Genomic DNA, 18063 nt, shown 5'->3' with positions numbered 1-18063 from the left:
GAGCTCCATGACGCCGGTCATCACAATTATCCATGGTCTTCTCATCACAATACTCCATGCCCTTGTCATCACAATGTTCCATGAAACTTGTCATCACAATGCTCCAAGCCCTTGTCATCATAATGCTCCTTTACCTTTGGCATCACAATCCTCCATTACACTTGGGATAACAATGCTCCATGCGATTGTCATCACAATGGACCATGACATATGTCCTCAAAATGCGCCCTGATAACTGTCTTCACTATAGTCCATGACCTTGTCAACATAATGCTCAGTGACCTTGCCATCACAATGCACCATGTCCACTGTCATCACAATAATCCATGAAACTTGTCAGACCAATGTGTCATGACACTGTCATCACAATGTTCCTTGCCCTTGTCATCACAATGCTCCAAGCCCTGGGCATCACAATGCTCCATTACTTTTGTCATCATAATCCTCCATGACACTTGGCAACACAATGCTCCATGCTATTGTCATCAAAATGTTCCATAAGTCCTGTCATCACAATGATACATGACCTTATCATCAAAATGGTCCATGACCCCTGACATCACACTGTTCCATAACCCCTGTCATCAAAATGCTCCATGAAACTTATCATCTCAATGCTCCATGAACCCTGTCATCACAATGCACCATGCCCATCATCATAATGCTTCATGCTATTGTCATCACAATGAAATCAAAATGCTCCATGACAACTGTTATCAAAATGCTCCAAACCCTTGTGATCACAATGTTTCATAACACTTGTCATCACAAAGCCCCATGACACTCGTCATAAGAATTATCCATGTTATTCTCCTCACACCTCCATGAACTTTGTCACCACAATGTTCAATACACTTGTCATCACAATGCTCCCAGACACTTCTCGTCACTATGCTCCTTGAACCCGTTCCTGATAAGGCTCTCTGTCTTTTTCTTCACAGAGATCCATGTCGTTTTAATCAAATTGCTCCATGGCCACCGTAATCACAATGCTCCATGACCCTTTTCCTCAGAATGCTCCATGAGACTTGTCATCACAAGGCTCCATGGTCTTCTCATCACAATGCTCCAGGAAATTGTCATCACAAGGCTCCATTCACTTGTCATAACAATGCTCCATGACCCTGTCATCACAATACTCCATGAACATTTTCAGCCCTATGCTCCAAGACCTTCTCATCACAATGCTCCGTGAGACGTGTCATCACAATGCTCCATGACGCCTGTCATCAAAATGCTCCATGACACTTGCCATCATGATAATCCAGGCCCTTGCCATCTCAATGCTCCATGACCACTGTAACCACAATGCTCCATGAAGCTTGTCATCACAGTGCTCCATGACACTTGTCATCCCAATGCTCCATGCCTTTGTGAGCAAAATGCTCCATGACCTTGTCATCACAATGCTCCATGCGCTTGTCATCACAATACTCCATTCCCATTGTGACCACAATCCTCCATGAAATTTGGGATCACATTGCTTTCTACCCTTGTCATCACAATGCTCAAAACGCTTGTCATCCCAATTCTCCCTGACACTTGTCAGAAGGCTCCTTCAACTCTGTCATAATATAGCTCCATGCCTTTTTCATCACAATGCTCCATTCCCTTATCATCAAAATGCTCCATGCCATTGTCATCACAATGCTCCATGACCCTTGTCATCACAATGCTCCAATCCCTTGTCATCACAATGCTGCTTTACCTTTGTCATCACAATCCTCCATGACACTTGGCACCACCATGTTCCATGCCACTGTCATCACAATGGACCATGATATATGTCATCTCAATTGTCCCTGACAACTGTCTTCAGAAAACTCCATGACCTTGTCAACACAATGCTCCATGTGCTTGTCATCACAATACTCCACAAGCTTTTCATCAGAATGCTCCATGACACATGTCATCAAAATGCGCCATGACCCATATCATCACAATGCTCCATAACACCTGTCCTCACGATGCTCCATGCCCCTTGTCATTACAGAGCTCCATGACGCAGGCATCACAATTATCCATGGTCTTCTCATCACAATATTCCATGTCCTTGTCATAACAATGCTCCATGACATTTGTCATCACAATGCTCCAAGCCCTTGTCATCATAATGCTCCTTAACTTTTGGCATCACAATCCTCCATTACACTTGGCATCACAATGCTCCATGCCATTGTCATCACAATGGACCATGACATATGTTCTCAAAATGTGCCCTGATAACTGTCTTCACTATAGTCCATGACCTTGTCAACATAATGCTCAATGCCCTTGCCATCACAATGCACCATGCCCACTGTCATCACAATAATCCATGATACTTGTCAGACCAATGGTCCATGACACTGTCATCACAATGCTCCTTGCCCTTGTCATCACAATGCTCCAAGCCCTGGGCATCACAATACTCCATTACTTTTGTCATCACAATCCTCCATGACACTTGGCAACACAATACTCCATGCTATTGTCATCACAATGGACCATGATATATGTCATCACGATGCTCCCTGACACCTCTCTACACAATACTCCGTGACCTTGTCATAAGTGTGCTCCATGTCCTTGTCATCACAATGCACCATGCCCATCATCATAATGCTTCATGCTATTGTCATCACAATAAAATCAAAATTCTCCATGACCTCTGTCATCAAAATGCTCCAAACCCTTGTGATCACAATGTTTCATAACACTTGTCATCACAGAGCCCCATGACACTCGTCATAACAATTATCCATTTTCTTCTCATCACAATGCTCCATGAACTTTGTCACCACAATGTTCAATATACTTGTCATCATAATGCTCCCCGATACTTCTCGACACTATGCTCCTTGATCCCGTTCTTGATAAGTCTCTATGTATTTTTCTTCACAGTGATCCATGCCGTTTTCATCAAATTGCTCCATGACCCCTCTAATCACAATGCTCCATGACACTTTTCCTCAGAATGCTCCATGAGACTTGTCATCACAAGGCTCCAAGGTCTTCTCATCACAGTGCTCCAGGAACTTGTCATCACCAGGCTCCATGACCCTGTCATCACAATACTCCATGAACATTTTCAGTCCAATTCTCCATGACACGTGTCATCACAATGCTCCATGACACCTGTCATCACAATGCTCCATGACGCCTGTCATCAAACTGCTTCATTACACTTGCCATCACAGTAATCCAGGCACTTGTAATCCCAATGCTCCATGACCACTGTAATCACAATGCTCCATGACACCTTTCATCACAGTGCTCCATGACATTTGTCATCCCCATGCAACATGCCATTGTCAGCAAAAGGCTACATGACCTTGTCATCACAATGCTCCATGTGCTTTTCATCACAATACTCCATTCCCATTGTGACCACAATCCTCCATGAAACTTGGGATCACATGGCTTTCTACCCTTTTCATCACAATGCTCCATGCTCCTTGAAATCAATATGATCCATGACTTCTGTCATCACAATGCTCCAAAACGTTGTGATCACAATTTTCCATAACACTGGTCATCACAGGGCTCCATGATGCCTGCCATCACAATATTCCATGCCCTTGGCATCACAATGCTCCATGACTTTTGTCATCACAATGCTCAATACACTTGTCATCACAATGATCGCTGACACTTGTCAGAAGGCTCCTTGAAGTCTGTCGTGAAATAGCTGCATGGCTTTTTCATCACAATGCTCCATGCCAATGTCATCACAATGCTCCATTACCCTTGTCATCACAAAGCTCCATGATGCCTGCCATCACAATATTACATGCCCTTGTCAACACAATGCTCTATGACATGTGTCATCACAATATTCAAAACACTTGTCATCCCAAAGCTCCCTGACACTTGTCAGAAGGCTCCTTGAACTCGGTCATAATGTAGCACCATGCCTTTTTCATCACAATGCTCCATTCCCTTATCAGCAAAATGCTCCATGCCATTGTCATCACAATGCTCCATGACCCTTGTCATCACAATTCTCCAATCCCTTGTCATTACAATGCTCCATTACCTTTGTCATCACAATCCTCAATGACACTTGGCACCACAATGTTCCATGCCATTTTCATCACAATGGACCATGACATAAGTCATCGCAATGCTCCCTGACAACTGTCTTCACAAAACTCCATGAACTTGTCATCACAATGATCCATGTGATTGTCATCACAATACTCCACAAGCTTGTCATCAGAATGCTCCATGACACTTGCCATCAAAATGTGCCATGACCCCTATTATCACAATGATCAATGACACCTGTCCTCACGATGCTCCATGCCCCTTGTCATTACAGTGCTCAATGACGATCGTCAGCACAATTATCCATGGTCTTCTCATCACAATTCTCCATGGCCTTGTCATCACAATGCTCCATGGCCATTGTCATCACAATTCTCCAAGCCCTTGTCATCACAATGGATCATGACATATGTCATCAAAATGCTCCCTGACAACTGTTTTGAATAGAGTACCTGACCTTGTCAACATAATGCTCAATGCCCATGCCATCACAATGCGCCATGCACACTGTCATCACAATAATCCATGAAACATGTCAGACCAATGCTCCATGACCGTGTCACCACAAAGCACGATGCCCTTGTCATCACAATGCACCAAGCCTTTGTCATCAGAATACTCCTTTACTTTTGTCATCACGATCCTCCATGACACTTGGCATCACAATGCTCCATGCCATTGTCATCACAATGGACAATGATATTTGTCATCTCGATGCTCCCTGACACCTCTCTACACAATACTCCATGACCATGACATAAGTGTACTCCATGTCCTTGTCATTACAAGGCACCATGCCCACTCTCATCAAAATAATACATGAAAGTGGTCAGGCCAATGCTCCATGCCCCTGTCATCACAATGCTCTATGCTCTTGTCATGAAGGTGCTGCAAGCTCCTGTCATCACAATTCTCCATTAACTTTGTCATCATAATCCTCCATGACACTTGGCAGCACAATGCTCCATGCCATTGTCATCACAATGGACCGGATATATGTCATCACAATGCTCCATGATGCATGACATCAGAATGCTCCAGGGGATTCTCAACAAAATGCTCCATGCCATTGTCATCACTATATTCCATGCCCTTGTCATCACAATGCTCCATGACCACTGTCATCAATATGCTCAATACACTTGTCATCACAATGCTCCCTGACACTTGTCAGAAGTCTCCTAGTACTCTCTCATGAAAAAGCTCCATGCCTTTTTTATCACAATGCACCATGCCCTTATCATCACAATGCTCCATGACATTGTCATCACAATCCTCCATGACACTTGGCATCACAATACTCCATGCCATTGTCAGCACAAAGGACCATGACATATGTCATCAGAATGTTCCCTGACAACTATCTTCACAAAATTCCATGACCTTGTTATAACAATGTTCCACGCCCTTGTCATCACAATGCTCCATGCCCTTGTTATCACCATGCTCCATGACCTGTTTTATGAAAATTCTCCGTGACTCCAGTCATCACAACGCTTCATGACATTTGTCATCACAATTGTCCATGCCCTCGTCATCACAAGACTCAGTGACTTTTGTCACCACAATGCTCCATGCACTTCTCAACAAAATGCTCTCTCACCACTGATATCAGTGTGCACCATCTCTAGTCATCACTATACTCCCTCACCCCTGTCATCACAATGTTCCATGAACCCTGTCATCGCAATGCTACATGACCTTATCATCAAAATGCTCCATGACCACTGACATCACAATGTTCCATAACCCATGTCATCAAAATGCTCCATGAAACTTTTCATCTCAATGCTCCATGAACCCTGTCATCGCAATGCACCATGCCCATCATCATAATGCTTCATGCTATTGTCATCACAATGAAATCAAAATGCTCCATGACCTCTGTCATCAAAATGCTCCAAAACGTTGTGATCACAATTTTTCATAACACTTGTCATCACAAAGCCCCATGACACTCGTCATAACAGTTATCCATGTTCTTCTCATCACAATGCTCCATGGACTTTGTCACAACAATGTTCAATATACTTGTCATCACAATGCTCCCCGACACTTCTCGTCACTATGCTCCTTGAAACCGTTCCTGATAAGGCTCTATGTCTTTTTCATCACTATGATCCATGCCGTTTTCATCAAATTGTTCCATGACCCCTGTAATCACAATGCTCAATGACCGTTTTCCTCAGAATGCTCCATGAGACTTGTCATCACAAGGCTCCATGGTCTTCTCATCACAATGTTCCAGGAACATGTCATCACAAGGCTCCATTCACTTGTAATAGCAATGCTCCATGACCGTGTCATCACAATACTCCATGACCACTTTCAGCCCAATGCTCCATGACCTTCTCATCACAATGCTCCATGACACGTGTCATCACAATGCTTCATGACGCCTGTCATCAAAAGGCTCCATTACACTTGCCATCACAATAATCCAGGCCCTTGTCATCCCAATGCTCCATGACCACTGTAATCACAATGCTCCATGACGCTTGTCATCACAGTGCTCCACGACACTTGTCATCCCAATGCTCTATGCGTTTGTCAGCAAAATGCTACATGACCTTGTCATCACAATGTTCCATGTGCTTGTCATAACAATATTCCATTCCCATTGTGACCACAATCGTCCATGAAACTTGGGATCACATTGCTTACTACCCTTGTCATCACAATGCTCCATGCTCCTTGAAATCTAAATGATCCATGACTTCTGTCATCACAATCCTCGAAACCGTTGTGATCCCAATGTTCCATAACACTGGTCATCACAGGGCTCCATGATGCCTGTCATCACAATTTTCCATGCCCTAGTCATCACAATGCTCCATGACTTTTGTCACCACAATGCTCCCTGACAACTGTCTTCACAAAACTCCATGACCTTGTTATCACAATGCTCAATGTGCTTGTCATCACAATACTACACAAGCATGTCATTAGAATGCTCTATGTCACTTATCATCAAAATGCGACATGACACCTATCATCACAATGCTCCATGACACCTATCCTAACGATGCTCCATGGCCCTTGTCATTACAGTGCTCCATGACGCTCGTCATCACAATTATCCTTGGTCTTCTAATCACAATGCTCCAAGCCCTTGTCATCACAATGCTCCATGGCCATTGTCATCACAATTCTCCAAGCCCTTGTCATCACAATGCTCCATTACTTTTGTCATCACAATCCTCCATGACACTTGGCATCACAATGCTCCATGCCATTGTCATCACAATAGACCATAATATATGTCATCGTAATGCTCCCTGACAACTCTCTACACAATACTCCATGACCTTGTCATCACAGTGCTCCATGCATTTGTCATCACAATTTGCCATGCGCACTGTCATCACAATAATCCATGAAAATTGTCAGGCCAATGCTCCATGCCCCTCTCATCACAATGCTCTATGCCCTTGTCATCACAATGCTCCAAGCCCTTGTCAGCACAATGCTCCATTACCTTTGCCATCATAATCCTCCTTGACACTTGTCATCACAATGCTCCATGTTATTGTCATCACAATGGACCTGATATATGTCATCACAATGCTCCATGACGGATGACATCAGAATGATCAAGGGGATTCTCAACAAAATGCGCCATGCCATTGTCATCACTATATTCCATGTCCTTGTCATCAAAATGCTCCATGACCATTGTCATCACAATGCTCAATACATTTGTCTTCACAATGCTCCCTGACACTTGTCAGAAGTCTCCTTGAACTCTCTCATGAAAAATCTCATGACAATGCTCCATGCCCTTATCATCACAATGTTCCATGACATTGTCATCACAGTGCACCATGACTCTTGTCATCACAACGCTCCATGATGCCAGTCATCACAATATTCCATGACCTTGTCATCACAATGCTCTATGACATGTGTCATCACAATGCTCAAAACACTTGTCATCCCAATGCTCCTTGAGACTTGTCCGAAGGCTCCTTGTACTCTGTCATAAAATAGCTCCATGCCATTTTCTTCACAATGCTCCATTTCCTTATCATCAAAATGCTCCATGCCATTCTCATCACAATGCTCCGTGACCCTTGTCATCACAGTGCTCCAAAGACTTGTCATCACAATGCTCCATTACCTTTGTCATCACAATCCTCCATGACCCTTGGCACCATTGTGTTCCATGCCATTGTCATCGCAATGCTCCCTGACAACTGTCTTCACAAAACTTCATGACCTTGTCATCACAATGCTCCATGTGCTTGCCATCACAATACTCCACAAGCTTGTCATCAGAATGCTCCATGACACGTGTCATCAAAATGCACCATGACCCGTATCATCACAATGCTCCATGACACCTGTCCTCACGATGCTCCATGCCCCTTGTCTTTACAGTGCTCCATGACGCTCATCCTCAGAATTATCCATGGTCTTCTCATCACAATACTCCATGCCATTGTCATCACAATGCTCCAAGCCCTTGTCATTACAATGCTCCATTACCTTTGGCATCACAATCCTCTATGACACTTGACATCACAATGATCCATGGCATTGTCATCCAAATGGACCATGACATATGTCATCAAAATGCTCCCGGACAAGTGTCTTCACTATAGTCCATGACCTTGTCAACAGAATGCTCAATGCCCTTGCCATCACAATGCGCCATGCCCACTGTCATCACAATAATCCAAGAAAAAGTCATACTAATGCTCCATGACCCTGTCGTCACAATGTTCCATGCCATTGTCATCACAATGCCCCAAGCCCTGGTCATCAAAATGCTCCATGACCATTGTCATCACAATGCTCAATACACTTGGCATCACAGAGCTCCCTGACACTTGTCAGAATTCTCCTTGAACTCTCTCATGAAAAAGCTCCATGCCTTTTTCAACACAATGCTCCATGTCCTTATCATCACAATGCTCCATGCCATTGTCATCACAATCCTCCATGACACTTGGCATCACAATGCTCCATGCCATTGTCATCACAATAGACCATGATATATGTCATCACGATGCTCCCTGACAGCTCTCTACACAATACTCAATGACCTTGTCATAAGAGTGCACGATGCCCTTCTCATCACAATTCACTATGCCCACTGTCATCAAAGTAATACATGAAACTTCTCAGGCCAATGCTCCATGACCCCTGTCATCACAATGCTCCATGACCCATGTCATTACAGAGCTCCATGACGCTCATCATGCAAATTATCCGTAGTCTTCTCTTCACAATGCTCCACGGTCTTGCAATCAAAATGCTCCATCCACTGGTCATCACAATGCTCCACGTCCCTTGTCATCACAATTCTCTTAGACCTTGTAATCACAATGCTCCATGACACTTCTCATCACAATGATACAGGCTCTTGTCATCACAATTTTCCATGCCCTTGTCATCCTAATGCTCCAAGATCCCTGTCATAGCAAGGTCCCTGTGCTTTGTCATCAAAGGCTTCACGACGTTGTCATCAAAATTTTCAATGGCCCTTGTCATCACCATGCTCCATGCCCTTTTAATCACATTCCTCCATGACTAGTATCATCACAATCCTCCAAGCGCTTGTCATCACAATGCTCCATTACCTTTGTCATCACAATGCTCCCTGACATCTGTCTTCACAATATTCCATAATATTGTCATCGCAGAGCTCCATGACACTTCTCATAGCAAGCTCCATGTGCTTGGGATCACAATGCTTCACGACATTGTCATCAAATAATCCATGGCCCTTATCATCACAATGCTCCATGCCCTTGTCATCACAATGCTCCATGCCATTGTCATCACAATACTGCACAAGCTTGTCATCAGAATGCTCCCTGACCATTGGCATCAGAATGCTCCATGACCCCTGTCATCACAATGCTCCATGACACCTGTCCTCACAATGTTCCATGCCCCTTGTCATTACAGTTCCATGGCGTTCGTCATCACAATTATCCGTGGTCTTCTCAACAGAATTCTCTACGGTCTTTCAATCAAAATGCTGCATCCGCTGGTCATCACAATGCTCCATGTCCCATGTCACCACAATTCTCCACGTCCTTGTTATCACAATGCTCCATGATACTTCTCATCACAATGATACAGGCTCTTGTCAGCACAATTTTTCCATGCCCTTTTCATCCTAATGTTCAAAGATCCCTATCATAGCAAGCTCCATGCGCTTTGTCATCACAATGATTCACGATGTTTTCATTAAAATTTACAATGGCCCATTTCATCACAATGCTCCAAGCCCTTGTCATCACAATGCTCCATTAACTTTGTCATCACAATCCTCCATGACCCTTGGCATCACAATGCTCCAAGACATTGTCATCACAATGGACCATGATATATGTCATCACGATGCTCCCTGACAACTGTCTACACAATACTCCATGACCTTTTCAGCACAGTGCTCCATGCCATTGTCATCACAATTTGCCATGCACACTATCATCACAATAATATATGAAACTTGTCAGGCCAATGCTCCATGCCCCTGTCATCACAATGCTCTATGCCCTTGTCATCACAATGTTCCAAACACTTGTCATCACTATTCTCCATTACTTTTGTCATCATAATCCTCCATGACAATTGGCATCACAATGCTCCATGCCATTGTCATTACAATAGACTGGATATATGTCATCACAATGTTCCATGACACATGATATCAGAATGCGCCAGGGGATTCTCAACAAAATGCTCCATGTCATTGTGATCACAATATTCCATGCCCTTGTCATCACAATGCTTCATGACCATTGCCATCACAATGTTCAATACACTTGTCATCACAATGCTCACTGACACTTGTCAGAAGTATCCTTGAACTCTCTCATGAAAAAGCTCCATGCCTTTTTCATCACAGTGCTCCATGTCCTTATCATCACAATGCTCCATGCCATTGTCATCACAATCCTCAATGAATGTTGGCCTCACAATACTCCATGCCATTGTAATCACAATGGACCATGACATATGTCATCACAATGTTCCATGACAACTCTCTTCACAACACACCATGACCTTGTCATAACTCTGCTCCACGCCCTTGTCAACACAATGTTCCATGCGCTTGTTATCACCATGCTCCATGACCTCTTTTATGAAAATTCTCCGTGACTGCAGTCATCACAATGCTTCATGACATTTGTCATCACAATTGTCCATGCCCTCGTCATCACAAGACTCTGTGACTTTTGTCACCACAATGCTCCATGCACTTCTCATCAAAATGCTCTCTCACCACTGATATCAGAGTGTTCCATCATTAGTCATTACTATACTCCCTCAACCCCTGTCATCACAATGTTCCATGACCCTTGTCATCACAATGTTACATGACCTTATCATCAAAATGCTCCATGACCCCTGACATACACTGTTCCACAACCCCTGTCATCAAAATGCTCCATGAAACTTTTCATCTCAATGCTCCATGAACCCTGTCATCACAATGCACCATGCCCATCATCATAATGCTTCATGCTATTGTCATCACAATGAAATCAAAATGCTCCATGACCTCTGTCATCAAAATGCTCCAAACCCTTGTGATCACAATGTTTCATAACACTTGTCTTCACAAAGCCCCATGACACTCGTCATAACAATTATCCATGTTCTTCTCATCACAATGCTCAATGAACTTTGTCACCACAATGTTCAATATACTTGTCATCACAATGCTCCCCGACACTTCTCGTCACTATGCTCCTTGAACCCGTTCCTGATAATGCTCTATGTCTTTTTCATCACTATGATCCATGCCGTTTTCATCAAATTGCTCCATGACCCCTGTAATCACAATGCTCCATGACCCTTTTCCTCAGACTGATCCATGAGAATTGTCATCACAAGGCTTCATGGTCTTCTCATCACTATGCTCCAGGAACCTGTCATCACAAGGCTCCATTCACTTGTCATAACAATGCTCCATGACCCTGTCATCACAATACTCCATGAACATTTTCAGCCCAATGCTCCATGACCTTCTCATCACAATGCTCCATGACACGTATCATCAAAATGCTCCATGACGCCTGTATTCAAAATGCTCCATGACCCTTGCCATCATGATAATCCAGGCCCTTGCCATCCCAATGCTCCATGACCACTGTAATCACAATGCTTCATGACGCTTGTCATCATAGTGCTCCATGACCTTGTCATCACAATGCTCCATGCGCTTGTCATCACAATACTCCATTCCCATTGTGACCACAATCCTCCATGAAATTTGGGATCACATTGCTTTCTACCCTTGTCATCACAATGCTCCATGCCTTTGTCATCACAGTGCTCCATGACCCTTTTCATCAAAACACTCCATGATGCCTGTCATCACAATATTCCATGCCCTTATCATCTCAATGCTCTATGACATGTGTCATCACAATGCTCAAAACGCTTGTCATCCCAATTCTCCCTGACACTTGTCAGAAGGCTCCTTCAACTCTGTCATAAAATAGCTCCATGCATTTTTCTTCACAATGCTCCATTCCCTTATCATCAAAATGCTCCGTTGCATTGTCATCACAATGCTCCATGACCCTTGTCATCACAATGCTCCAATCCCTTGTCATCACAATGCTGCTTTACCTTTGTCATCACAATCCTCCATGACACTTGGCACCACCATGTTCCATGCCAATGTCATCACAATGGGGCATGATATATGTCATCACAATGGTCCCTGACAACTGTCTTCACAAAACTCCATGACCTTGTCATCACAATGCTCCATGTGCTTGTCATCACAATAATCCACAAGCTTTTCATCAGAATGCTCCATGACACTTGTCATCAAAATGTGCCATGTCCCCTATCATAACAATGCTCCATAACACCTGTCCTCACGTTGCTCCATGTCCCTTGTCAATACAGAGCTCCATGACTCTGGTCATCACAATTATCCATGGTCTTCTCATCACAATATTCCATGTCCTTGTATTCACAATGTTCCATGACATTTGTCATCACAATGCTCCAAGCCCTTGTCATAATAATGCTCCTTTACATTTGCCATCACAATCCGCCATTACACTTGGCATCACAATGCTCCATGCCATTGTCATCACAATGGACCATGACATATGTCCTCAAAATGCGCCCTGATAACTGTCTTCACTATAGTCCATGACCTTGTCAACATAATGCTGAATGTCATTGCCATCACAATGCATCATGCTCACTGTCATCACAATAATCTATGAAACTTGTCAGACCCATGTTCCATGACACTGTCATCACAATGCTCCTTGCCCTTGTCATCACAATGCTCCAAGCCCTGGGCATCACAATGCTCCATTACTTTTGTCATCACAGTCCTTCATGACACTTGGCAACACAATGCTCCATGCTATTTTCATCACTATGGACCATGGTATATGTCATCACGATGCTCGCTGACACCTCTCTACCCAATACTCCATGACCTTGTCATAAGTGTGCTCCATGCCCTTGCCATCACAATATTCCATGCCCTTGTCATCACAATGCTCCCTGACTTTTGTCATCAAAATGCTCAATACACTTGTCATCACAATGATCGCTGACACTTGTCAGAAGGCTCCTTGAAGTCTGTCGTGAAATAGCTGCATGGCTTTTTCATCACAATGCTCCATTCCATTGTCATCTCAATGCACCATAACCCTTGTCATCACAAAGCTCCATGATGCCTGCCATCACAATATTCCATGCCCTTGTTGACACAATGATCTATGACATGTGTCATCACAATGCTCAAAACACTTGTCATCCCAATGCTCACTGACAGATATCAGAAGGCTCCTCGAACTCGGTCATAAAGTAGCACCATGCGTTTTTCATCACAATGCTCCATACACTTATCATCAAAATGCTCCATACCACTGTCATCACAATGCTCGATGACCCATGTCATCACAATTCTCCAATCCCTTGGCATCACAATGCTCCATTACCTTTGTCATCACAATCCTCCATGACACTTGGTACCACAATGTTCCATGCCATTGTCATCACAATGGACCATGACATATGTCATCACAATGCTCCCTGACAACTGTCTTCACAAAACTCCATGAACTTGTCATCACAATGATCCATGTGCTTGTCATAACAATACTCCACAAGCTTGTCTTCAGAATGCTCCATGACACTTGTCATCAAAATGTGCCATGACCCCTATCATCACAATGCTCAATGACACCTATCCTCACGATGCTCCATGCCCCTTGTCATTACAGTGCTCAATGACGATCGTCAGCACAATTATCCATGGTCTTCTCATCACAATTCTCCATGGCCTTGTCATCACAATGCTCCATGGACATTATCATCACAATTCTCCAAGCCCTTGTCATCACAATGGATTATGACATATGTCATCAAAATGCTCCCTGACAACTGTTTTCAATATAGTACATGACCTTGTCAACATAATGCTCAATGCCCTTGCCATCACAATGCGCCATGCCCACTCTCATCACAATAATCCATTAAACATGTCAGACCAATGCTACATGACCGTGTCACCACAAGGCACGATGCCCTTGTCATCACAATGCACCAAGCCCTTGTCATCAGAATACTCCTTTACATTTGTCATCACGATCCTCCATGACACTTGGCATCACAATGCTCCATGCCATTGTCATCACAATGGACAATGATATTTGTCATCACGATGCTCCCTGACACCTGTATACACAATACTCCATGACCTTGTCATAAGAGTACTCCATGTCCTTGTCATCACAATGCACCATGCCCACTCTCATCAAAATAATACATGAAACTGGTCAGGCCAATGCTCCATGCCACTGTCATCAAAATGCTCTATGCTCTTGTCATCACAGTGCTCCAAGCACCTGTCATCACAATTCTCCATTAACTTTGTCATCATAATCCTCCATGACACTTGGCAGCACAATGCTCCATGCCATTGTCATCACAATGGACTGGATATATGTCATCACAATTCTCCACGACACATGACATCAGAATGCTCCAGGGGATTCTCAACAAAATGCTCCATGCCATTGTGATCACAATATTCCATGCCCTTGTCATCACAACGCTCCATGACCACTGTCATCCCAATGCTCAATACACTTGTCATCACAATGCTCACCGACACTTGTCAGAAGTCTCCTAGTACACTCTCATGAAAAAGCTCCATGCCTTTTTTATCACAATGCTCCATGCCCTTATCATCACAATGCTCCATGACTTTGTCATCACAATCCTCCATGACACTTGGCATCACAATACTCCATGCCATTCTCAGCACAATGGACCATGACGTATGTCATCACAATGTTCCCTGACAACTGTCTTCACAAAATTCCATGACCTTGTTATAACAATGCTCCACGCCCTTGTCATCACAATGCTCCATGCCCTTGTTATCACCATGCTCCATGAACTCTTTTATGGAAATTCTCCGTGACTCCTGTCATCACAACGCTTCATGACATTTGTCATCACAATTGTCCATGCCCTCGTCATCACAAGACTCAGTGACTATTTTCACCACAATGCTCCATGCACTTCTCAACAAAATGCTCTCTCACCACTGATATCAGTGTGAACCATCACTAGTCATCACTATACTCCCTCACCCCTGTCATCACAATGTTCCATGACCCCTGTCATCGCAATGCTACATGACCTTATCATCAAAATGCTCCCTGTCCCCTGACATCACAATGTTCCATAACCCATGTCATCAAAATGCTCCATGACTCTTTTCATCTCAATGCTCCATGAACCCTGTCATCGCAATGCACCATGCCCATCATCATAATGCTTCATGCTATTGTCATCACAATGAAATCAAAATGCTCCATGACCTCTGTCATCAAAATGCTCCAAACCCTTGTGATCACAATGTTTCATAACACTTGTCATCACAAAGCCCCTTGACACTCGTCATAACAATTATCCATGTTATTCTCTTCACAATGCTCCATGGACTTTGTCACCACAATGTTCAATATACTTGTCATCAAAAAGCTCCCCGACACTTCTCGTCACTATGCTCCTTGAACCCGTTCCTGATAAGGATATATGTCTCTTTCTTTACAGTGATCCATGCCATTTTCATCAAATTGCTCCATGACCCCTGTAATCAGAATGCTCCATGAACCTTTTCCTCAGAATCCTCCATGAGACTTGTCATCACAAGGCTCCATGGTCTTCTCATCACAATGCTCCAGGAACTTGTCATCACAAGGCTCCTTTCACTTGTCATAACAATGTTCCATGAACCTGTCATCACAATACTCCATGAATATTTCAGCCCAATGCTCCATGACCATCTCATCACAATGCTCCATGACACCTGTCATCACAATGCTCCATCACGCCTGTCATCAAAAGGCTCCTTTACCCTTTCCATCACAATAATACAGGCCGTTGTCATCCCAATGCTCCATGACCACTGTAATCACAATGCTCCATGACCCTTGTCATCACAGTGCTCCATGACACTTGTCATCCCAATGCTCCATGCCTTTGTGAGCAGAATGCTATGTGACCTTGTCATCACAATGTTCCATGCGCTTGTCATCATAATATTGCATTCCCATTGTGACCACAATCCTCCATGAAACTTGGGATCACATTGCTTACTACCCATGTCATCACAATGCTCCATGCTCCTTGAAATCTAAATGATCCATGTCTATTGTCATCACAATGCTCCAAACCGTTGTGATCCCAATGTTCCATAACACTGGTCATCACAGGGCTCCATGACGCCTGTCATCACAATATTCCATGCCAAAGTCATCACAATGCTCCATGACATTTGTCAGCACAATGCTCCCTGACACTTGTCAGAAGGCTCCTTGAACTCTGTCATAAAATAGCTCCACGCCTTTTTCTTCACAATGCTCCATTTCCTTATCATCAAAATGCTCCATGCCATTGTCATCACAATGCTCTGTGACCATTGTCATCACAATGCTCCAAACTCTTGTCATCAAAATGCTCCATTACCTTTGTCATCACAATCCTCCATGACCCTTGGCACCACAGTGTTCCATGCCATTGTCATCACCATGGACCATGACATATGTCATCGCAATGCTCCCTGACAACTGTCTTCACAAAACTCCATGAACTTGTCAACACAATGTTCCATGTGCTTGTCATCACAATACTCCACAAGCTTGTCATCAGAATGCTACACGACACTTGTCATCAAAATGTGCCATGACCCCTATCATCACAATGCTCCATGACACCTGTCCTCACGATGCTCCATGACCCTTGTCATTACAGTGCTCCATGATGCTCATCATCACAATTATCCATGGTCGTCTCATCACAATACTCAATGCCCTTGTCATCACAATGCACCATGACACTTGTCATCAAAATGCTCCAAGCCCTTGTCATTTCAATGCTCCATTACCTTTGGCATCACAATCCTCTATGACACCTGGCATCACAATGATCCATGGCATTGTCATCCAAATGGACCATGACATATGTCATCAAAATGCTCCCTGACAACTGTCTTCACTATAGTCCATGACTTTGTCAACAGAATGCTCAATGCCCTTGCCATCACAATGCGCCATGCCCACTGTCATCACAATAATCCAAGAAAAATGTCACACTAATGCTCCATGACCCTGTCATCACAATGCTCCATGCCCTTGTCATCACAATGCCCCAAGCCCTGGTCATCAAAATACTCCATGACCATTGTCATCACAATGCTCAATACACTTGGCATCATAGTGCACCCTGACACTTGTCAGAAGTCTCCTTGAACTCTCTCATGAAAAAGCTCCATGCCTTTTTCATCACAATGCTCCATGCTATTGTCATGACAATACTCCATGACACTTGGCATCACAATGTTCCATGCCAATGTCATCACAATAGACCATGATATATGTCATCACGATGCTCCCTGACACCTCTCTACACAATACTCAATGACCTTGTCATAAGAGTGCTCGATGCCCTTGTCATCACAATTCACCATGCCCACTGTCATCAAAATAATACATGAAACTTCTCAGTTCAATGCTCCAT

This window comes from Mesoplodon bidens (assembly GCF_964165515.1).
Source record: "Mesoplodon bidens genome assembly, chromosome: Y".
NCBI classification, from domain to species: Eukaryota; Metazoa; Chordata; class Mammalia; order Artiodactyla; family Ziphiidae; genus Mesoplodon; species Mesoplodon bidens.
This window is presented reverse-complemented; position numbering follows the sequence as displayed.